This window comes from Leptidea sinapis, chromosome 18 (assembly GCF_905404315.1).
Source record: "Leptidea sinapis chromosome 18, ilLepSina1.1, whole genome shotgun sequence".
NCBI lineage: Eukaryota > Metazoa > Arthropoda > Insecta > Lepidoptera > Pieridae > Leptidea > Leptidea sinapis.
In genome coordinates this window covers 9412107-9438194 of record NC_066282.1, presented here as the reverse complement: position 1 = coordinate 9438194, position 26088 = coordinate 9412107, and the positions used below count along the sequence as shown (strand labels likewise).

At 31.6% G+C, this 26088-nt stretch overlaps 1 protein-coding gene across 2 annotated transcripts in view; it reads right to left on the bottom strand.

The window, feature by feature from the left end:
• The window catches only part of LOC126969590 (mitochondrial uncoupling protein 4), a 41698-nt gene extending 24169 nt beyond the window's left edge, over window positions 1–17529 (bottom strand). The window contains exon 1 of one of the 2 annotated variants that reach the window (XM_050815132.1): window positions 17321–17529. The gene's annotated coding sequence lies outside the window, so the exon portion shown is untranslated. Of the gene's footprint in view, window positions 1–2633; window positions 2708–17320 lie in introns of those variants that run through there. The other variant, XM_050815133.1, reaches the window with a different exon arrangement.
• Window positions 17530–26088: the final 8559 nt, after the last annotated feature.

The following is a 26088-nucleotide window of genomic DNA, read 5'->3' as shown; positions in this document are numbered from 1 at the left end:
AAAACCGCACTGTGGAGTACCGCCACACATCCAGATGGTGGGGATGATATCCTCACTTGTGGCGTGTCGTGCGAAGGTGGAATTAAAAAAAAAGGTTTAAAAATGTCACAAGAATGTGTCTTTATGATTTGACTCAGGTGATTTGATATTTGCGATGCTGCGAACTTAAATTTTCTACACGCGTCTCTCGCTAAATTTCTCTTTAAAATTCTCTAGATTGTTCAGTAACAGAACAATCATTATTATACATACAAATGCCTAGGTACATGGTACAAGTATTTAAAAACGTATCATATGATGGAAAGTGAAACAGTTGAAGTTAGTACACATTTTTGTTTGATGTTGCAGCTCCGTGTTCAAACAATACCATTATAATTACTACTGTGTTTACACGATACCTTTGTTAAACATCGGTTTATGCATCCATTATACGATAAATTATATTTATTCAGGTTTTAATCATATTTTTATGAAATATTTGACATTTAAAACTCTTCTAAGCTTTGAACATGTTTCATATATTGGATGCAGTACTTCACAAACCAATTAGTAATTTGTTATACTATTACAGTCTGTTGTTGTATCGAGTCCTTTAAAAAATAATACCGTTTTAAAAAAAACAACTTGCTGCGGAGAAATTGAACCACTTCCACCGGAAATATCTTTTTCTAAAAGATTTTTTCTGTGTACGGACATAAACACACGATCACACTCATGCACATACGCAAACACACACATACATACACACATACACTTACATACACTTGCAAGTGTAATCAGAACACTTTTTTTTTCTAATATTACATTTTATAAAAAAAAATATAGCTTAAGTAGGTAATCGGGGAGCCACAATACATCCACTCCCGCTCAACACCTTAGGGAGGAGGGGATGGCTGAAAAACAGCGCTGCATGGAAACATAAATCCATGATTCCATGTCAGGTGAAGCTGAGCCTTTTCCTTTTGCCTTTTGTTTCATCGCGTATCCTAATTGTTCATTTTATATTTGTAATGATTTGTATGGCAATAAATAATTTATTATTATTATTATTATTATTGTTGTAAAGTACTCATTGATTTAAAAGAATTTCAGTAATTTAAATGAAATCTTTATAATGACAATTAAAAACGGCTCAATTTAAGCTTATTTGAATAATGTAGCTTTGACATTGAAGAAAAATAGTCCATTTTGTCAGCCAGCACGGGGCCAGTCTATTCGGCTTTATCACTGACCTTGACCGTCATGAAAATTACTGATGTTCTTTCTTGTGGCGGTGTCATGGAGCGGGTCGTTCCCTTTCTTACGATATGACGAGGCAGGCGATGGCTGATTTCGGTATCGCGTTTATATTGTATCTATAATGTATATTAATTAATAATTTAAGGTAATTTTCACCCATTTAAGTAAATCAATTTAAGCACATTTATCAGAGCCCTATGACAATAAATGTTTATAATTATTGTCACTCTCTATGGTAAATATATATACTATTTCTGTTCTATTCGCATCTGGCGAACATATTCAAATAAACATTTATTTCTGGTTGGTGTCTACCTCCAGATATAAGCATCAGTTTTTTAAACAAACTGACAAATAAATTCTTGAGGTAAATAATAGTATAAACACACAATGTAATCTTGTTTCTGATACGCAGCAACTTACTTTTTACACAAATATTTGATTATGATATGAAATATATTCAAATGTTGTGAAATGTTGTAAAATCAATACAGCACTTGGCTTAGTTCGCAGCGCGGCGCGGCCGTTCCGTATTCCAAACTCCTTGTGGAGTTGGATGAGACCCAATACAGCGTGTTGCCAATACTCTGTCATTACTACTGAAATAACAAAGCCTTGCGGTTTGTCTTACATTATTCACGAATAGCAATCATGATACTACTTATATCTGCCTTGTAAAACGTAACAATTTTAATACTTAATATATAATTTAAATATTTTACTTCGTAGTAGAACATTAGGCCTTGACCTCATCAGCGAAAAATGGCAAACGCAGGCTATTTCACTCACCACGCCACACTCACTCCTATTTCATACGCAGGGCCACACTTACTCCCCTCTTTCATTCACCAGGCCACACTTACTCCTTTTCTTTCACTCGTCGCGCCACACTTACTCCTTCTCTTCCACTCGCCGCGCCAAATTCACTCTTTTTCTTTCACTCACCACGCCATACTTACTCCTATTTCATACGCTGGGCCACACTTACTCCCCCTCTTTCATTCGCCAGGCCACACTTACTCCTTCTCTTTCACTCGCCGCGCCACACTTACTCCTTCTCTTCCACTCGCCGCGCCACATTTATTCTTTTTCTTTCACTCACCACGCCACACTCACTCCTTCTCTTTCACTCTAATGATTTTTCGCCAGATTCGTTATATGTATGGACCAACCTAATTAAATTACTCTTACAAGGGTGCAATTTATAGGCAGGATGCAAAGCCTCAATTAACTAAAGAAATTTAAAAATCAAAAGAATCACTTCTTTAGCTTGAATTAAAATATGTATAACAATAAATAATATATTATTCTAATATTGTGACAGTCACCAGATTGATATCACAAGATAACAAAGAAATATTATATTTCATAAATATATTATCAGATAATCTTACCTCAATAATAATATGTGTCCTCCCTCACTGACTCCACTTAACTGATAACGTTCCCTTGGTGACATTTATAATAACAAAACAACATTTATATACATACTGACATATTAATAAACTATGAGCTTACATAAATATACTTTATTCCGTTGACATAAGGAGGGAAATTATGCGGCTAGAGTTGGTTGCAATTGTGATTGATCTTATGTACTTTGGACTCTCGGTCGTATTTTTCATTAGGTGTTAATAACATAGACACGAACTTCAATAGGTATTAAGTTTTATGATGAGTAATTACTTTTGTGGCTAGGTTTCATGTTAAAGTCACAAAAATGATCACACTATTACTCCACTAGGAGATAATAGCTGTTTGGGAACTAGTTATTTAGGATATCGTGAGGTGTAAGAACACTCTAGTAAGGATTCCTTAGTTCACAATTGTACTAATAGCGGTAAAAAGGTGATAACACGATGACAATAGAGTATTACTAGAGTATTGTAATTTGTAACACGCGAACTATTGTTCGACCCAAGTTGACTTTCATTTGCCAATATTTTTTTTTATGGAAAAAGGAGGACAATCGAGCATTAACTGGTGTTAAGTGATCACAGCCGCCCACATTCACTTGCAACATCAGAGGAATAACAGGAGCGTTTCCGGCCTTTAAGGAAGGTGTGCGCGCTTATTTCAAGGTGCCCATGTCGTATCGTCCCGGAATCACCGCACAAGGAAGATCATTCGACAGCTTTGTAATACGTGGAAGAAAGCTCCTTGAAAACCGCACTGTGGAGGACACATCCAGTTGATGGGGATGATAACCTTTGGCGTGTCGTGCGAAGGTGGAAATCGGCGGCAGGAATCAGGTGTAACAGCTCTTCGGAACACTCCCCGTGACAAATGCGGTACAGGCACACAATGAAGCGATGTCTCTACGCAGCGCCAAGTGATGCAGCCGTCCACAGAGCACTACGGAACCGAAGTCTCACTCCGCAAAATCAATTAAAGAAATAGGAAATAGACCCTTGCGGTCATACAATAAGGTGTAATTCAGATCGCACAGCGGTGCTGACCTACATTATTATTCACCAAGAAATTGCCTCTCTTTCTGGCGCGTGATTCTTACCTTTTCTGACGATATTAGGGTTGCTCTTTGCCTAAAACTATACATAGGTAGCTATCATGAATGGAGATTTCATTATAATAATAAATAATATTTGGATCGCAATGACCTTTAATAATATGTTTTGCTTTATTGAGCGAAGCGAAGGGAAGCTCCCACCGGGTGACTCCAATTGATTTCTGTGTTAAATTGTTTCTCGGCCATTTCGGGACCGATTTTAAAAAATTTTGAACTCATAGAAAGCTTAAGAAATTTTCTAGGTTATTGTCGAGACAGATTTTTGAATTTCGACTTGATTCAATTATTATAATTAAGAACAAACATGATTTACAAATTATTCTAAATTAGCACACGCTATTTATGTTTATTTAAAAATTGAACCGATTGATCAAATCTTGTTTGATTAATTTCTTATTTTGTTTTGTTTTTGTACACAGACTTAGCTAACTTCGCTTCGCTCAAATATACGCAACAGCGATGCGGTACGACGAGCGACTGCGGCATCCTAGTATATGTTTCTCCATTTTGAAACAAGTGACATTGACCCTTGTTACGAAGGTACATTGCATTACAATCAGGGCCGGAATTAAACTTAATGGCACCCCTGGGCACCAGAAAAAAATCCACCCCAATACTGGAATTTTACTAGTTTATATATTTTATTATTTGAAAACTAAAATAACTAATTTATTGCAGAAACTTTATTATACCTATGTTACCTATATTTCTATAAACATGAATTTACAAATAAATTGAATTTCTTGAATTATCAAATTTAACCAAAAATTATTAATTAACTCAAACATTAATTAAGTATATTGAGCACTCTTGATAAGACTATAAACAAGACTTGATAAGACGACAAAATTTTGCCGCCCTGGGCACTTGCCCCAACTGCTCCTAGTGTAAATCCACCGCTGATTACAATGCTAGCTAAATACACAACAGCTAGCTGAATACTGAACAGACTGTGATTCAGCTCTGAACTCTAACGTTCTCCAAGGTTGTTCGTTAATATGAGTACCTAGGTAAATAAATAATAATAAATATTCGAGTTTGAAATGGGGTATTTCTGTCAGCTGCGTTATCTGATCTGATAGGTAGTACCTAAATTTTATGCTAAGTATTAACACAATACTCTGGTATTAACAAAAACATTGAACCATCTGTTGTATTTTCATAATCTACTTATCATAAGAACGGTTAGTTCTATTGAGCAGTTTCACAGACAATAAGCATTGTTTTGTGTTTGTTTCTAAGATCAACCGCCACTTTCAAGGTATTTTATTTTTTGAGTCTTCTATTTTACTTTAAAACAATGTCCTCGTTAGACGCAAATATTAAAAAAAACTAACTACTAATGGAAAATTTATATTCCACCAGTATTATGTTGACATCTCGCATTCAACACAGAGAACGCTTTTTTCTCACATTCATGCGATACGAAAACGCTTAGTAGAAATCTCACATTCATACCAATACGTAATCGATACATAGATCGATTATTAATCATAAAATGGCAAAAGCAGGGAAGGAATTGCTTACCTAGCTATATCTATTTAATTTTTTTTTGGCATTAAACAGTCACAAAATTACAATTTTAATGTTATATAATTACTAAAGAGATGACTTATAGTGCCAAAAATTACAATGTAAATTTAAAGACCTATTGCTAAACATAAACATAAAAAAATCCCCTTATTCATAATGGTCCGCTTACTTTAAACAGCCGCTCAGGAGTATTTTTTCTCACTCTGACTTAGGTCAATAGAAGAAGACAGAGTGAGAATTAGCAATGCTTTAAGTTAGCAGACTATTATGAATAAGGGGGAAAGAGTTAACATTTACAACAAACGTGTAGTTACAATACAACAACTTTAAATGTTTTAATCTCCATTCATAACAAGATTACATAAGTTTGAGAATTCATTTCTTTCTAAATTCTTTACAACCCAAACACATCCATTTCAGAAAAATCTTTATTATAGGAATTAAGTGCTCGTGGTCAATGTCAAATGTCATTTCAAAATAATCTATCTATGTATATCTGTAATCTGTATATACCCACTATAAAAAAACTGTAGAGTCGATGTGTCTGTACAATGAATATTTATTCCATAAACCGATTGTACCATAAGTGATATAGAGAGTATGTATAAATAAAAACATAAAAGGGCAGAAAACTCCAATTTAAAAAAATTATCCGCCTGTCTGTCTGTGTGTTTTTTTACACGCTAATCTCTGGAACTATTAGATAGACTTCCATGTAACCATTCCATCTTGGAGCAACATTTGGACTGTATTTGATCAAAATTAAAAATAAGCATTCATACAAATGCACCCTAATTTACATGAATGAAGTCGCGGGCACAGCTAGTAAAATATTAAAACTATTGAATACCTAACTATATATTATTATGAATGATGTAATATGTAGGTAGTAGTAGGGATTCGCCGGTTCTGGCTCACAGTAGTGGGGGTTCGCCGGTTCTGCCTCCCCGGTTCTGGCTCACTTGTTCGTGATGCCTACTAAAAAAAAAAAAAAAAAAAGTTTGGTGTCAAACTGGGGGTTTTGATGTATTTCCGAGCGATTGCGCTGATCCGTTTTTCGATATCTCTTATAGTTACAAAGTTAGCTTTTTAAGTTAAACAGATCCATGCTCATTACTAATCAGTGGTAATTAACCTAATGATTGGTGAGCGACTCAATGTCGATTCTTTGAAAGTGATAAGATGTAATTAGTAAATTACCTCTCACATTCGTTACTACGATTAAAACGACAGTTTTGTGCTGTTTTTATTATTAAGTTAACAGATGATATAAATAAAGTATATAATAAAACATCGTTGGAGATTGTATCATTTTAAAAACATTTGATGAAATCATTCAAACTCTTCTTATTAAACTTAAAGTATAGATACATTAAACAGTACTCGCAACACATACTGCGGTAAATAAATTCTTTACTCTTGTAGTATTGTGGATATACATTCAGCAATTGCTTTGTAAAAACCTCAGCTGGAATCCCTGACTTGAACGATCATATGAATTGAAGTATTGTCCAATACCCTGCTCACCAATGTGTATTGCAACCTAGTGAGAGCCTGGCTTATTTTCACTATCTACATTGTTGACAATATCACAGGGCGTTACAACGTATATCGACAATCGGTTTGCTGCGTAAACATTGTTTTGAATACTGAGATCAATTTTCTTCAAATTTCATTGTATTCATATTGCCGTCGAATAATGTATTTAAAAGTTATTGGATTACAACTTACAATAAAACAAAACATCATTTTAAGTACATATTTAATTTCAATATTATAAGGCAATATAGTAGTAAGTTTAACTAAAACTATTACACACCTTTACAAACGATCAAACATAAACATAACTGCGGTAATCTACTGAAATATTATGATTTTTATCAATTTTATTGTACAACTTGAGTTAAGTGATAAAGCTCTTTGTCATTTTCTTAATGTAACAAATTTTGAGATAAATAAAATACACTATAATTTCTGTGATTATTTCCTTTCGCGAATATATCAATAATTCGACCATCAGATTTCCTCATCGGGTCATTAATTATTTTTAGTATTAGTTTAAGATTTTTCTTTCGCCAAACATATTATAGAGATCAGGTAGTTATATCTTGAAACTAATTGACATGGTTGAGATTGTATAAAGGTTGCAATTCATGAAAGCATCAGGTGATTTAGATACAATTTGTGTCACTGCCATCATTCAAAAATATTATAAAATTATTTACGAAAACTGATTTTCCACACCCACACACAGTGCACCCTCTACTACAAAAAGGTTTCATATAATATAATGAGACAATTTATTGTTAAACTACCATTTATTGATTATATTTAAATAGAACTATTTATAAGTAAAACAATATACAGTACCTACATCATAACTTACTCCACAAGTTATATATCTAAATAAAAGATGTATCTACTCTCATTCTTTTCAAAAAAAAAAATTCAAACTTAAAACTTATATAACATTTATTTTATTTTATGATGACTCCAAGCTAAGGTATCAATATAATTTGCTTAATATACCGTTTGGTATGACAAAGTAGATTTATTTATTCGTTGAGTGAAAATATTATGCTTTATTGACTTAAGTCTATGCATTGAACAATATTCATTCTTATTTTTAAATAGGCATTATTCATTTTCATATACTTACTTAGTAACACTTATAAAATTTGGAGTTGCAATTTCCCGCAACATCTTACGCATATATTTAGATCTAAGTCCTAGGAATTCATTAAATATGTTAACTTTGTTCCATCTTTAAAATAGCCTAACTTCTTATTATTGAGTTTTAGATAACAAAATATTTGTTCTGCATTGTCAGATGTTTCGAAACGCAAATGTAAATCAGGTTTTATAACTCTTTAAAAATTTATATATTAAAGTATAAGTATCAGTGTACAATAATTTTAATATATTTTGAAACTTATTTAACATATAGTTATAGTATAAGTCATCGTATTAGAGTTTTAGAAATATTCAATATACCTGCAATATACCAAATAAATATGTTTATTGAGGAACAATTTAGTCTTTTGTAATTGAACTGCAACCAATTTTCATTTTAAAATAGATAAACTATGTAATTCTATCTTGGCAATGAAATCATACAGTGCAATTTTACATTTACTCTTTTTTCAATATTTTCCGTTGTTATTTATATATTTGAGGTATTCATTAATTTATAAAAATCTTTTTGAAATCAGATGTAGGTAGCTTGTTTATGCATGTTTGTATTTAAATCTATGTAATTTTGTAGCCATGCGCTTTGTTTGAATTTTAAAATAATATGATTTTTTTATAATGAGACGATTTATTGTTAAACTACCATTTATTGATTATATTTAAATATAAAAAATTATAAATAAAACAATATACAGTACCTACATCATAACTTACTCCACAAGTTATATATCTAATCTATTCTATTCAAAAAAAAATTCAACCTTAAAACTTATATAATATTTATCTTATTTTATGATGACTCCAAGCTAAGGTATCAATATAATTTGCTTAGATATACAGTTTGGTATGACAAACTAGATTTATTTATTCGTTGAGTGAAAATATTATGCTTTATTGACTTAAATCTATGCATTGAACAATATTCATTCTTATTTTCAAATAGGCATATCTTATAATTTTCCATTTTCATATACTTACTTAGTAACACTTTTATTAAATTTGAATGCGTATTTTCCCACAACATCTAATACATACGTTTAGATCTAGGTCCTAGGAATTCATTAAATATGTTAACTTTGTTTTCATCTTTATAATTATCGTACCGTACTTCTTTTTATTGACTTTTGGGTAGCAAAAAATTTTTTTCTGCAGTCAGAGGTTTTGAAACGCAAATGTAAATCAGGTTTTATATCTGTGTAAATTTTTTTATATTAAACTATCAGTATCAGTGTATAATAATTTTAATTTATTTCGAAACTTATTTAACTAGTGAAAGTTATCGCATTAGAGTTTTAGAAATTTTCAATATATAAAATCCCAACTAAATATGTTTATTGAAGAACAATTTAGTTTTTCGTAATAGAACTGCAACCAAATTTTCATTTTAAAATAGATAAACTATGGAATTCTATCTTGGCAATTAAATCATACAGTGCAATTTTACATTTACTCTTTTTTCAATATTTTCCATTGTTCTTTATACATTGAGTTATTTATTAATTTATAAAAATCTTTTCGAAATCAGATGTAGGTAGCTTGTTAATGCATGTTTGTATTTAAATCTATGTGCTTTGTTTGAATTTTAAAATTCTATGAATATTTTGTTTTTTCTGTGTGTGTGTGTGTGTGTGTGTGTGTGTGTGAGACATTGCTTTAAATTTCTGAAGTAAATAACATATGTATTTTTATTACGAAGGTTTGGAACAAATTTTATGCTTTTCATCCGGAACATCAAAATTTGTACGGACATCTACCCATTCAAAACCTTCTGTAGGAAGGAATGGAGATACAGCCCATCCATAACGGTTATTAGCATCAAAATAAGTTATAAACGACGTTTTTCTTTGTCCTGTTCTTATTTGCCAGAAATATTCACAAGTAAAGTCGTTACAAATTTAAGAGTAGGCACATGTTTCGTCTTGAGAGACATGCAAATATTTCAGTGGTTTCGTTTTATAATATTGTAACCTATACTTATTTGTTTAAATTCGCTTTTTCATAACGATTCCTACATTGAGATATACAGTCTCAAATACCCGATCCAATAAAAGCTATTTGTTCAAAGCCCTAAAGTAATTCTTATTTAATTTTTGTGCATTTTAACATAGCACCCCAACTTAACCCAGGCGCTGTATAATAATGTGCTGGATCTAGACCATATTATGTCTGTAAACATAGAGCTCGGAAATTTTCAAATACATATTTTGTTTAGAGTGAAACATTGATTTTAAGATATAAATCTGAATTATCTAACTTATAATCTTTATCGGAAATATGTGTGGCGGTAAATGTATTGTAAAATCTATCACGATCATGGAGTGCTGAAAGTTTTAAGCAATCGTGTGGTGTTATAAATTCATATCGATAAATTCTTTTTTTCTAATACGTAAAAAAATATTATTATTTGGAAAATTTAGTCTTAAATTTTGAAATTGTTCTTCCTTCAAATATTTGACAAGTTTGTCTAAACTGAATGGAAAAAATTTAAACGAATCAACATGTCAGTTGGATTTTATGATTATTTAATTTTATAGTTTTTGTGAATGCCTTGTATTTTTCTTACGTTTGAGGAATAATATCAATTACTTTTTCAATAGAATTTAATGCATGAACAACGGAAAAGATATTTATTATTCAAATCATCTTACAAGTAACCTCTATAAAAATAACGTAATGCAATTATATATTACTTTAAAAAAGTCACAGTTAATGATTCAGCTTTTTGTAATAGAATAACTTCATATTAAATTAAGAGTAAGTAAATCTTACAAATTACAAACATTAGAATCACCAGAAATGTTTTTGAACTCTATCAAAAATGATATCATATCTATTTGAGAAATCTGTTGGATTGCTTACAATTTTTTACGTTAATTTTAGTCTGCACACTGATTTTGTTCAAGAAAAAAAAATATTTCTAATGAATCTTAATTACAAACATGTTGTTGCACTATAATGTAGGGTGAGGATTAATTTTTTCTCTTTTTTTAAAATTACTTTTGATTTTTTAATTACTGAGTTTCATCTTAGAATAAGAACTCAATAAGTAAGTTTGCGAAATATTTTAAATGAAAACGTAAAAGATTCATTACGTTACGTTTAACATTTATTAAATGTTAATGTCGACTCACCATACATTATAGTACGTTATTTTTATAGAGGTTACTTGTAAGATGATTTGAATAATAAATATCTTTTCCGTTGTTCATGCATTAAATTCTATTGAAAAAGTAATTGATATTATTCCTCAAACGTAAGAAAAATACAAGGCATTCACAAAAACTATAAAATTAAATAATCATAAAATTCAACTGACATGTTGATTCGTTTAAATTTTTTCCATTCAGTTTAGACAAACTTGTCAAATATTTGAAGGAAGAACAATTTCAAAATTTAAGACTAAATTTTCCAAATAATAATATTTTTTTACGTATTAGAAAAAAAGAATTTATCGATATGAATTTATAACACCACACGATTGCTTAAAACTTTCAGCACTCCATGATCGTGATAGATTTTACAATACATTTACCGCCACACATATTTCCGATAAAGATTATAAGTTAGATAATTCAGATTTATATCTTAAAATCAATGTTTCACTCTAAACAAAATATGTATTTGAAAATTTCCGAGCTCTATGTTTACAGACATAATATGGTCTAGATCCAGCACATTATTATACAGCGCCTGGGTTAAGTTGGGGTGCTATGTTAAAATGCACAAAAATTAAATAAGAATTACTTTAGGGCTTTGAACAAATAGCTTTTATTGGATCGGGTATTTGAGACTGTATATCTCAATGTAGGAATCGTTATGAAAAAGCGAATTTAAACAAATAAGTATAGGTTACAATATTATAAAACGAAACCACTGAAATATTTGCATGTCTCTCAAGACGAAACATGTGCCTACTCTTAAATTTGTAACGACTTTACTTGTGAATATTTCTGGCAAATAAGAACAGGACAAAGAAAAACGTCGTTTATAACTTATTTTGATGCTAATAACCGTTATGGATGGGCTGTATCTCCATTCCTTCCTACAGAAGGTTTTGAATGGGTAGATGTCCGTACAAATTTTGATGTTCCGGATGAAAAGCATAAAATTTGTTCCAAACCTTCGTAATAAAAATACATATGTTATTTACTTCAGAAATTTAAAGCAATGTCTCACACACACACACACACACACACACACACACAGAAAAAACAAAATATTCATAGAATTTTAAAATTCAAACAAAGCACATAGATTTAAATACAAACATGCATTAACAAGCTACCTACATCTGATTTCGAAAAGATTTTTATAAATTAATAAATAACTCAATGTATAAAGAACAATGGAAAATATTGAAAAAAGAGTAAATGTAAAATTGCACTGTATGATTTAATTGCCAAGATAGAATTCCATAGTTTATCTATTTTAAAATGAAAATTTGGTTGCAGTTCTATTACGAAAAACTAAATTGTTCTTCAATAAACATATTTAGTTGGGATTTTATATATTGAAAATTTCTAAAACTCTAATGCGATAACTTTCACTAGTTAAATAAGTTTCGAAATAAATTAAAATTATTATACACTGATACTGATAGTTTAATATAAAAAAATTTACACAGATATAAAACCTGATTTACATTTGCGTTTCAAAACCTCTGACTGCAGAAAAAAATTTTTTGCTACCCAAAAGTCAATAAAAAGAAGTACGGTACGATAATTATAAAGATGAAAACAAAGTTAACATATTTAATGAATTCCTAGGACCTAGATCTAAACGTATGTATTAGATGTTGTGGGAAAATACGCATTCAAATTTAATAAAAGTGTTACTAAGTAAGTATATGAAAATGGAAAATTATAAGATATGCCTATTTGAAAATAAGAATGAATATTGTTCAATGCATAGATTTAAGTCAATAAAGCATAATATTTTCACTCAACGAATAAATAAATCTAGTTTGTCATACCAAACTGTATATCTAAGCAAATTATATTGATACCTTAGCTTGGAGTCATCATAAAATAAGATAAATATTATATAAGTTTTAAGGTTGAATTTTTTTTTGAATAGAATAGATTAGATATATAACTTGTGGAGTAAGTTATGATGTAGGTACTGTATATTGTTTTATTTATAATTTTTTATATTTAAATATAATCAATAAATGGTAGTTTAACAATAAATCGTCTCATTATAAAAAAATCATATTATTTTAAAATTCAAACAAAGCGCATGGCTACAAAATTACATAGATTTAAATACAAACATGCATAAACAAGCTACCTACATCTGATTTCAAAAAGATTTTTATAAATTAATGAATACCTCAAATATATAAATAACAACGGAAAATATTGAAAAAAGAGTAAATGTAAAATTGCACTGTATGATTTCATTGCCAAGATAGAATTACATAGTTTATCTATTTTAAAATGAAAATTGGTTGCAGTTCAATTACAAAAGACTAAATTGTTCCTCAATAAACATATTTATTTGGTATATTGCAGGTATATTGAATATTTCTAAAACTCTAATACGATGACTTATACTATAACTATATGTTAAATAAGTTTCAAAATATATTAAAATTATTGTACACTGATACTTATACTTTAATATATAAATTTTTAAAGAGTTATAAAACCTGATTTACATTTGCGTTTCGAAACATCTGACAATGCAGAACAAATATTTTGTTATCTAAAACTCAATAATAAGAAGTTAGGCTATTTTAAAGATGGAACAAAGTTAACATATTTAATGAATTCCTAGGACTTAGATCTAAATATATGCGTAAGATGTTGCGGGAAATTGCAACTCCAAATTTTATAAGTGTTACTAAGTAAGTATATGAAAATGAATAATGCCTATTTAAAAATAAGAATGAATATTGTTCAATGCATAGACTTAAGTCAATAAAGCATAATATTTTCACTCAACGAATAAATAAATCTACTTTGTCATACCAAACGGTATATTAAGCAAATTATATTGATACCTTAGCTTGGAGTCATCATAAAATAAAATAAATGTTATATAAGTTTTAAGTTTGAATTTTTTTTTTTGAAAAGAATGAGAGTAGATACATCTTTTATTTAGATATATAACTTGTGGAGTAAGTTATGATGTAGGTACTGTATATTGTTTTACTTATAAATAGTTCTATTTAAATATAATCAATAAATGGTAGTTTAACAATAAATTGTCTCATTATATTATATGAAACCTTTTTGTAGTAGAGGGTGCACTGTGTGTGGGTGTGGAAAATCAGTTTTCGTAAATAATTTTATAATATTTTTGAATGATGGCAGTGACACAAATTGTATCTAAATCACCTGATGCTTTCATGAATTGCAACCTTTATACAATCTCAACCATGTCAATTAGTTTCAAGATATAACTACCTGATCTCTATAATATGTTTGGCGAAAGAAAAATCTTAAACTAATACTAAAAATAATTAATGACCCGATGAGGAAATCTGATGGTCGAATTATTGATATATTCGCGAAAGGAAATAATCACAGAAATTATAGTGTATTTTATTTATCTCAAAATTTGTTACATTAAGAAAATGACAAAGAGCTTTATCACTTAACTCAAGTTGTACAATAAAATTGATAAAAATCATAATATTTCAGTAGATTACCGCAGTTATGTTTATGTTTGATCGTTTGTAAAGGTGTGTAATAGTTTTAGTTAAACTTACTACTATATTGCCTTATAATATTGAAATTAAATATGTACTTAAAATGATGTTTTGTTTTATTGTAAGTTGTAATCCAATAACTTTTAAATACATTATTCGACGGCAATATGAATACAATGAAATTTGAAGAAAATTGATCTCAGTATTCAAAACAATGTTTACGCAGCAAACCGATTGTCGATATACGTTGTAACGCCCTGTGATATTGTCAACAATGTAGATAGTGAAAATAAGCCAGGCTCTCACTAGGTTGCAATACACATTGGTGAGCAGGGTATTGGACAATACTTCAATTCATATGATCGTTCAAGTCAGGGATTCCAGCTGAGGTTTTTACAAAGCAATTGCTGAATGTATATCCACAATACTACAAGAGTAAAGAATTTATTTACCGCAGTATGTGTTGCGAGTACTGTTTAATGTATCTATACTTTAAGTTTAATAAGAAGAGTTTGAATGATTTCATCAAATGTTTTTAAAATGATACAATCTCCAACGATGTTTTATTATATACTTTATTTATATCATCTGTTAACTTAATAATAAAAACAGCACAAAACTGTCGTTTTAATCGTAGTAACGAATGTGAGAGGTAATTTACTAATTACATCTTATCACTTTCAAAGAATCGACATTGAGTCGCTCACCAATCATTAGGTTAATTACCACTGATTAGTAATGAGCATGGATCTGTTTAACTTAAAAAGCTAACTTTGTAACTATAAGAGATATCGAAAAACGGATCAGCGCAATCGCTCGGAAATACATCAAAACCCCCAGTTTGACACCAAACTTTTTTTTTTTTTTTTTTTTAGTAGGCATCACGAACAAGTGAGCCAGAACCGGGGAGGCAGAACCGGCGAACCCCCACTACTGTGAGCCAGAACCGGCGAATCCCTACTACTGTAGGTACTTGCTTAGAGGTTATCAATAACGGCAGATGTGTGCCGGAGATAAAAAGACGCATTCGTATGACCAAGGATGCTATGACCCGCCTGAACAAAATATGGAAGAAGAGAGGAATCACTATTAACACCAAGATCCGGTTAGTGCGTTCCTTGATATTCCCCATTTTTCTGTATGGCGTGGAGTCGTGGATGTGGCTCGATAGAGGCAGAGGAGGCATGCCTTAGAGATGTGGTGCTGGAGGCGTATGTTGAGGATACCTTGGACGGCCAAGAGAACAAATGTGTCGAACCTCTCACGGCTCAAAATAAAAAACTGTCTGTCCACGATATGCCACCAACGAATTCTTTCGTATAAGGCCGGTAATGAGAGCCTGGAGAAATTGATCGTAGTAGCGGGAACACAAATGACAAGTGACCCTAGGTCGATCTCCTACCAGATGGACCGACCAAATAAAAGACTCCAGGTCCCCGAGGTTTAGCTCCGTCGTCAGGGCCGCGATGGACAGAAGCCGATGGAAACAAATAGTTCACTCCAAATGTGGACTACTTGTTGATGACCACGATCCTCAGTCATGAGAGAACGACTAGAGAGAGAGAGAGACTTACTAACTATCACAAAGTATAGAAACCCGTATTATTACTTCTATCTTAAAGTATACTAATGTACTGTACGTAGTGTGAACACTGTTCGTTGACCCTAACAATATAAATATGGTTTATGCTAATAAACCTTTTGTGGGCGTTTGTAATTAAAACAAATTAGTCTTGCCTTTCAAAAAAATAAATAATCGGTGAAACAAAATATTTTACTTTACGTTACTTTGTTTTTCGTTTTACTTTTTTCTCTAGCATTTCTCTAGAAAATTGATGTAACTGTGTATAACTCATTTTTTTAATTTAAAAAAAAATGTTTAATTCGTATTTTATTCTATAAAATACCTAAAATTAATTATTTCTGTGCATGCTGCGTTTATTTGTAAGTAATCACTACATTTAGTTCCTAGTTCTTTTTATATTTGTGTGTATTATTGTAAGTGATTGTAAATAAACCTAATAAATAAATAAAATAAATAAATTTGAGCCCTACTGTTTTCTGATACTGGCCGATTCCAAGTAATTAATACATATTACTTTAACGTTATTAAAATTGATAAAATTACTTTAGTAATGACCAATTCAACAAATAATTGTTATCATACATAGGTAGGTGTCAGGTCGACCTGTTACAGTTAATAAATCATTGTATTTGTTGAATGCAATTACTAATTATGACAGTAATCACGACCATCATTCACGAAGCATTCTTACACAATCAATGAATTCATGCTCTAAAGGTTGACTCATCCAATACACGATAATTTATATTTATACAGTAACTAAATTCTTTATAACTTTTTATGAAATAATTTATATTATTTAAACACGATTCATTTATTGGATACAGCAGCTTACAAACTAATTTGTTATGTATATTAGCTATTGTAAAATACTCTATTTAATTGAAAAGAGTGGCCGTTTAGTTTCTTTTATGTTCTTCTCACGAGCTCAACTTTTACGAAAATTAACGCTAAAAACGTTTACTTTAAGCCTAATTGAATAACGTTTATTTGACTTTGACTTTGTTAGGAGTTTAATCTTTAATGTAGCTTTCATTAATTTATAAACTTCAATTATATAGTTAAGATGTTTATTTAAGCCACCAATTACCTTATAAAGAAGACGTTCATTGAATATGAATAACAGTTCTCAATTAAGTATTAATAATAATTCATGGCACTTTCTTGACAGTCTACATAATTGCGCGAGACAGCTGATCGCGTACCCACAAGTTAGAGTGGGAAGGACAACCTCCAAATAAAACCGCGAAATGGCGCGAAACACGTGACTCATGCAGCGTCCGACGTCGCTGCCGGATTGTGACTACCGGCTGACTGCAGATCTGACGAAAGAAAAGCCCAATTATCTACAATCTACATATCCGTGATATAGTAAAATAGCATACAGTGGAGTGACGTCACGCCATTCAACAATCCTGCGGTAAACTTTCATTGATTGAGCGACCCTGAATCTGAGACCGATTCTGTTTATATACATTGACATAAATATAGGCGACCGCGGAGTTTCCCTCCTTTAAGAAAGGACAACTCCGGCCACTGTCTCATTATGAAATATACTATATAGTACATAATTAAATAAAAAACAATGAGATTTAATGCTTTACCGGTTTTAAATTTTTTCATTGGGGAAGGGCGTAGACCCACGCATAGCACACATACCGAACGAAAGACAGGCAGATTAGGTACTTAAATTAATCAAAAATATATACAATCGTTATTGAACGACTGTGTTAGACGTGCTTAAACTATTTCGCTGTTCATAGCCAGAGGTCCTAGCATGAGAATTCCAATATAGGCCCCTTAGAACTATAATATTGTTTTATCACGAAATTCAAAGCCCAAAGTCATTTATTAATTTGGCGACATGGAGACCTTCAAAAAAAGCGCGTACAACCACTATTATAAGGCCCTTAACGCAACTGTGATCGTTTTTACTTGTTGGGCATGTGAGAGAATGTGGTCGGCGGCGATTACTGACCCGTTTGCCTCCTCTTCAATAAAAAGTACAAATACATAAAAAAGTGTCGGGGTTCTAATATCCACATAATATCTGGATAATACCAGTTTGATATAATAAATACGCGTGATGCGACATTATATGGTCTACAGACACTCGTGTAACCTACACTTGTGGTTGTGTGTAATTCATACTTTTACATTTAAGTGCAGATATTAAGAAATAGTAGTGTGATACAATGGTGGAAAATATGTTACTTGCAAACGAAGCAACATTAACCCTAAATTAGGCGCATGGGGTCAAGACAATTTCTAATCGAAAAAAAAATATGTTTGAGTGTTTAGACCGCGACAGCGCTCTTTCTAGCGTCCTACCTCCCCTCGGGGTACGCAAATCAGCTGCGAACAGACTATCAACCCCTACGCACACGGCGCTGTTCTCTTGGGTGCTGACCCCATGCGACCATTTTTTGTATTTTTATAATTTTCAGTTAATTAATTTTGACTAATAATAGTGTAAATTTATTTTTCATAATTTTTTTTCTCTTTTAGTTGTCATTATGAACTCAGACAGTCAAATACGGCAATGGCTATACGAGTTGTCGGATGAAGAGCAAAATGTCGCGGGTTCTATCATGTAAGATGAAATTGCAAATGATATTCCTGTACATAGTGGCCATAAATCGGTAACTGAGATCCAAAAATAGCCAAAATGTTTCTGGATCATCTGAGGGTAACCGTCTTCTATCTAGACATACTCAAGGAAATGGACCAAAAGTTTAGTGAAATGATCTAAAGTACCAAATAATACCAAAGGAGGTGTCGACTGCAATGATCAACTATGTGCTAAGGACTAGAGTCACGAAAAGTACCAAAATACGGCCATAGGCTATAAGGCTCTCAAAGCGAATACTGACAATGTATCAGTTAGATAAAAAAAAATTCAAGAGCTATTAGAAGTTGTTTAATGTTTTCAATTATTTTAAGTGAAAGTTATGTTTTTATGTTTTTATTATAATTTCTACAAGCCATTTAATTATTTTTGATATTACATATTTTAATGTATTAGTTCCTTCTACCCCATTTTTATTTAAAGCTTTGGGTTCAGATGTGACCCCATGTGAATACTTGTGTGATTTTCTTAATGCGCCTAATTAAGGGTTAACAAGCCCGAGCCGAAGGAGAAGGTTTTTAATACCACGAGTTTGCAATAACCTACACAGTAACAACGTTTTTCAATATAATTATTATGTTGATTTCAACATATTACATACCTCTCTACTTTCAGAAAATGGCGCATTTAAACTTTTTTTTTCATTGAAACTAGGCAACGCGTTTACAGCTTATTCGATTTTTTATAAAATATTTTGTGAAAATAATTAAATTAAAACTGGTAATTAAATTTAATAAGCAATCGTTTAAAATAATTTTGGGAATTCGATGCTAAGTTCGTACAGACTCACTTTTCGTCATACAAAATCTATCCGATTTTATTATATGTATGAAATCTTTTTGCTACAAAACTTTTTGTATTGACTTATAAATTTCAAACTCCAGCTCACTTATGTGTAAATTGCTACTTTATAGAATGCGGGAATTTAGGTTGACATGTTTTGTTAAATGAAGCCTTGCAAGTCTGCAACCATTTAAAACAGTTCGCAAGACAAATACTAGATGGCGTTACTGGCAACACAGATATTTTCGCATCGTTTGCGTTTCTCGGTATTAGCCGCAGCCCGCAGGCCACGGCCGGGTGCCGAGTGCCAACGAGCGTCGAGCAACGGTCGATGACGGCACTATCTTGCAACCAACAAACGCGTTATTATCAAGAGTCAACTGTGTGACCTTGCTGTGGAAACAATCTCTATTCTCGAGGCTCTGTAACTTGTAGCTCCGTGAATATTAACACATGTTCTGACATTTTACAGCACCTACCCACTTAGCGTAGAATTGAAGTATAATATGATATTATTATCCTGAATAGGTAGGCAGCGGTCGCGATAAATTAGTAGGTAATTCCTTAGGTAGGTAGGACAAAATACAAATGGTACAAAGAATTTTAAGCAGAACTTATATTATGATTATGTTAATTATGTAATGTAAGTTACTTGTACTATTATATATTTGGTATTAGGTGCTAATAGTAGGCAATTACCTAACATTCACATTTTTGGGTGGGCTAAATAGGTAAGTAGGTACCTACTGGAACTATAGTTGGGTAGTAGGCAATTATTTAATTGACAGTATTAACTAATTTATTATATTTTATGAAATAGGTTCTTCATATTCGTATGAAAATCAGAAGGGGTATATTAGGTGTTTACTATAGGAACTATTTTCCGTAGTTCGGTTCTTAAAAAGAGCATTTAAAATAATTTCGTTTGACCGCCTGTTCGTATGTTTGAAATCGAATTTTTTGAGTGGGGAACGAAAACTATCATCATAAATAGATTAGCTTTAGAAAAAAGCCACAAATTTTTTAAAATGGCATTGTTTACGTAAAAATCTAGGTACCTGTTTTTGTTTTAAGATTTGACACCGTCACAAAATGTATTGCAAAATCATATTAAAGGTACATTAACTACATCGTTTTTTGAATCAATTAAAACTGGTTCTTTATTTAAAGTATAATAATTACCCGATTGATGAACTGAACAGTTTTTAAGTATAAAAATGTTAAATATAATATACACTTTTGTCCTGCTCTTCCATAAAACAAACAATTTCTCAAAAGAACTGTGTTACAATGCTGAACAGTTAATGCATAGTAAGTGTGCTGTTATTTCTTTTATCTACACCCATGCTTTAAATCCTCTAATAAATATTCTGAAACAGCTTATTGCCAACATTAAAACACTCAATGTTCTAATAACCATTACATCATCCAAACGAGTGTTGTAATGTTGTACTGAATTTCATAACAACACTCCTAATTTTTTTTTCAATCCCTTCGTGCTCAAAGAGTTTTAACAGACAGCCACATTCTTATTGCTCGATACGTGGTATCTGTATGAATTTCAAAAAAATAACATTTTCGTTTACGCGCGTTCCACACTACCAGATGTCGTAAGCCGTAAAAAAAAAATAGGTTATTCGAATCCCCGCCATTTTTATTGTTTTGCTTACAAAAAATGAGCGATTCATTTTAAACGCTGCAAAAGAACATTATATTCGAGTGAATTTTAATTATTGCACTATACAAAATGTAAATTAATACTAAATTAAATAATTGTGTCATTAATACTTAGTTTATTTGTATATAATGAATGATGTTAGGTTACTACTAGGACTGGTGTTTTAATGTTAGCATTAAGCTAACTGTTTCAGAATCTTTTAGAGGATTTATATTCTGGGTGTAGATAAAGTCTTGTATGCAACTGTTGATAATTAGGTATTAAAGCACTCATGTGATACTATTATCACACTCGGCTTCGCTTCGTATGATAAATCCACATTCGTGTTTTAATACCCCTTATTACACAACAGTTGCATAAATAACTATTACTTACAGGAAAATAACAATATTGCGACTTATTATTAAACTTTATAAAAATTATGGACATAATAAATAGTACTTATTAATGAAAATGTATCAATGTAGGATTCCTACTCCCCGTGAGTATCGCGGGGCGGGGAACTAGGGATTTTTGAATGAAGAAATTGTGAATTAAATGAAACATGGCAATTATTTTCTATTTTCGTGGGATAATTTTTCCATTATTCTCTTTCTCGTGAATGAGAACAGTACAGGTTATGAACTACCAATATCATATCAGTTCCAACCAGTTTTTGTTATAATTTATAAAGACTTTAATATTTTAAATATAACGTATAACTTAAATGTACACAAATCAGCTGATGTTACTTACAAAGTTCTCTTTCGATGTTATATCATCCAACCTTCTTTTTATGACGTTGATTTTTAAAGTTATAACATATTTTTAATTACGTTTTGCAGGCAGACGATGTAACTTCATCGAAATCCGCCATTGCCGATGTGAGTGCTGATTAATGAGGTAAAAACATGCTCCTCTCGGCGACATTATTATTAAATAAATAATCCAGAATAATTTTTATATTGGATTTTCTATGTCTTAAAATTCCAATATCTAGTTGATTATTTAGAATACCTGCGGATATTATGTAAAATGCATTTATTTTCACAAAATTTGATTTCTTTAGAATTCTTTTTGATGTCATTTCTAATGAACTAGATACTACTACCGTTTCAGAAACAATTAATGGCGCTCTGAGAGAGAAGAATCGGCGCAACTGATATCTGTCAATATGTCTAGAATATGATTTCGTTAAATAATATTTCTCAATCAATTTTCTCAATCTCACTCAATCTCAATTTTCATAATTAGGGGGAAGAAGGGTCTAGCCGAAACTCACGAGGGGGAGAGAGGGATCTGATATATCACGTTATTTTTCCCCCACACGTGAACAAAATGGGTTATGTAAAAAGGATTGGGTGTCTTAATTACTATTACATAAAAATACTAGCTGACCCAGCAAACGTTGTATTGCCGATATTAAAATCGCGATACAAAAGTAACTGTTGATCGTAGATGGGTGAAAATTTTAAGTTGTATGTATATTTTATTACTGACTCATAATTAAACAAATTTAAAAGAACATGTCATAAAAAATTAATTTAAAAAAAAAATCGTGTGGACCACCCTTAACATTTAGGGGGATGAAAAATAGATGTTGTCCGATTCTCAGACCTACCCAAAATGCACTCAAACTTTCATGAGAATCGGCCAAGCCGTTTCGGAGGAGTTCAAAGTTTAACCGGTTCCCCGAGCGAGAAGAGATAAATAATGTACACAAACATTCAGGAGTTCTAAGCATTTTTATTTGAAGATGATGAAGATTATTCAACTCAACCGATGATCATCATCAGGCAATAGCCACGCACAATTATTATGTTTAAATTAATGAACAGATATCGTTTTCAAGTTCTACTTCCCTGAGTAGTAGAAAACTAATTTGGCATCATGTTGAAATATGTTCTAGGGGGTAGCAGAGATCGAATTTTTTTTAAGTTTCCGAGAGAGAATAGCTAGTGATATTAAAAGTAAAATGGTGTTGCTTTAAATAATATAATTGGTAGGTATATTAATTATTAAGTAGGAATCTATTATAAGTTGTACTCGTTTCTTACCTACTCTAAGGAAACGAGTGGAAGTACGTTTGGCACTTAACTGTTTCTTTTACCAAAAAAAAAACATAGAGTAGAATTTGTCATTAAAGTAAAAGAAAAATATTCAAAGTTAACAATCTCTTTGTTATTGACACTGTAAAATCCAAACTAAGCATTTCTCATTAAAAATTTTTATTTAATCTTACAAGAATTTTATCCGAGAATATACTCTTATTGTTAGTATTAGGGTTTAATTTTGTTTGTCGGCTGGCGCACCCCACTGTTTCGAAGCAGCATGCAACCGGCAACCCAAAACCCAACCGTCTGTACAACAAAGAAGGATCATTAAAACATTTTAGGGGACGACTACCTAAGTACACCCAGTCGTCACTTTTGGTATAAGGGCTTTGAAGTTTGATGGCGGTATGAAATATAGATTGAAGAAACAGATAGCAACTTGCAAGAATCATATGTATGTCGTTATTATTATAAAATGGCTATGGTAATATTATATACGAGTGAGAGGCTCCTTTGCACAGGATGCCGGCTAGATTATGGGTACCACAACGGCGCCAATTTCTGTCGTGAAGCAGTAATGTGTAAACATTACTGTGTTTCGGTTTGAAGGGCGCCGTAGCTAGTGAAATTACTTGACAAATGTAACTTAACATGTTATGTCTCAAAGTGATGAGCGCAGTTGTAATGCCGCTCAGAGTTTTTAGGTTTTTCACTGGGGCACTGTAGTGTAATGGGCAAGACGTATCAATACCAACAGCTGAACGTCCTGCTCGTCTCGTCCCTTACTGCCATAAAAACCAATTCTTTACCAACACAATATAGGGGTTAGGTTTCAAAAATTAAGATAAATTCAGTCGGGATGAATAATTTATTTTTTCTGCAATAGCAGACAATATTGTCCTAATAATAATGTAAAAATAACTACAAGTTTCAAAGCATAGTCACAGGCTGTTTCGGTATAAGTACTTGTCCGATGATGTTCCCTTTCATTGTCATTTGGAAAATTGGCATTTTAAAAGCTTATAGAATGATCACGTGATGATCGGATTTGGTTTTTGGAGGTGATTTTGATTTGATGCACAACATATTTACTATAGGTACCATGGTATAATATACAATACCTCCAACAAGGAGAAATCAAACCTTTTCTCAATAAAAGTTTCCATGTATATATAGGTATATGAATAGGTATATTACAATGATATTATAGTTTTTAAATATCATTGGTATATTAAGTAATATCAACTGTTGGAAGTTTGTCATTCTTACATAGGAATAACATATGACTAAACAGTATTACATGAGTTCTACTATGACTTGGCTTTATACGAGGGCTGCACTAAAAGTATCGGGAATGGAATATTTCCACTGTTCCTGTCATATTAAAATGTTTTTAATTGAAAACTCCTTGGTTTTAAAAATCGAATACCATTTATTTATTTAAAAAAAAATTCTCGGTCTCTCTCGTAGATGACTTAATTCCCTTGGGTAAGTGTCAATTAGCTATTGTTTTATCTACTAGGTATTGCTGTGGGCTGCGACAAGGATCTTTTTCGATTTCGTTGTGGTGTTGCCCTATTCTAAGGAATGCTTAAGCCTAGTATTATACTTATGGATACCGGTTTTTTTTCGAGAATACAAATAGAGAGATAGATAAAAATTCATTTACGTATTTAGACCACGACACGGGGCTCATATTATGTCGGACTCGGGTGTCCGCGTAAGCGGTATGTATTGTTGATCAAAGTATGCATGTCTGTTAAGTGTGAAATATAGGTGTGTGAATATTTTTGATCGCTGGTGTGTGATTTGTGATGTGTGTGTGTATGCCGGCTCATACGCAGACATTACTTTGCAGAACTCTATTGTAAAAGATTTCATCAAAATTCCGCAAAGAATTTGTACAATACTTGTTCAGACATTTATATATTTATTTATTGTGTTTATCTTTTGTATGTATGATGACACTGATTGATAAAATGTAATCGTGGGCACCAACTTAAGAAAATACGAATACAAATTAAGCGGGAAATTCAAAATTATTATAACTATTAAATGGTATTAACATTAGCCGAGTCGATTCTCAGATTTTAATTCGATAACAAATTTTGAAATCTAAATAAACATTTGTGTCGCATTAAAACGCGGTCGGGACAAAAGTCGAGAACCTTTGCATGAAAAAATTTTGTTGTTTTTTTTTTAAGATTGATCTGACTCTATGTTTTTCTTTACTGTGCTATTTCATGTATTGACTTTATTAGTAGCTGGTGATAGCAGTAGAAGCTACTCTATGTGTGATCGCCTGGAACATTAAGTGCTTCCACCACATCTAAGTACTTCTATCTCCCTAAATAGAAATGTATGAAACAGTCCATTTATAAAATATTTTTTTCATTACCGTCACAAAATGAATTATGGGAAGAGCGACAAGTCTTTAGGCCTTAGTTTAGTAGTAGTAAGCAACAAAACGAGCAGATGACTCATCATTTTAAAGAGGCATTTTCTGCCCACGACAATATCAACGTGATCTGAATAGTAGGTAGGTACCTACCTAATGCAATGTAAAAGTCCTATGTAAGTACCTACTTACAGAATATACAATACAAAACAACCTAAAGCATAGCGTAATGCAACAACACCCCGATTACACCACACTGCGCCCGTTATACTTACATGGAATGCCTCATGTGCATACTACAATTGACCGCTACACACACTTCAAACCAAAGCACAAT